This window comes from Bison bison, unplaced genomic scaffold, assembly GCF_000754665.1.
Source record: "Bison bison bison isolate TAMUID 2011002044 unplaced genomic scaffold, Bison_UMD1.0 scf7180017864331, whole genome shotgun sequence".
In the NCBI taxonomy this organism is placed as follows: Eukaryota; Metazoa; Chordata; class Mammalia; order Artiodactyla; family Bovidae; genus Bison; species Bison bison.
Window position 1 is genome coordinate 3,136,395 of NW_011494903.1, and position 423 is coordinate 3,136,817.

Below are 423 nucleotides of genomic sequence, written 5' to 3' on the forward strand. Positions count from 1 at the left end.
CCAACCTCGCGACCTCTCTCCAAACGCCTCAGGAGGCTTGACTCCCTTGAGTCCACCCAGTGAGCTCCAAGAGATACCCATCGCGATTCGAGAGCAGAGCGGGGTTCTTTGCTTCCACTCGAGATGAATGCCTGTCTCCCCGGGTGCGTCTGGAATGCAACCCCGAGATCCCTGTCGCCCCTGGAGAGGAACATTGGCTTCTGGTCACAAGCTTGGATGAGGTCTATTGGCCCTGCAGCCACTCGAGAGCAATCCCCAGCTTTCCTTCGCAACTCGAATGGAAGATTGGACTTTCCTGGGCCAACACAAGAGGCAGCCTGAATTCCCCGTCGTAACTCGAGAATCCCGCCGTAACTAGAGAAAAACCACGTGGCTCCCCCGTCATCGCAAGATGAAGCCCTTTCCCGCTACAGCGCCTCAGGA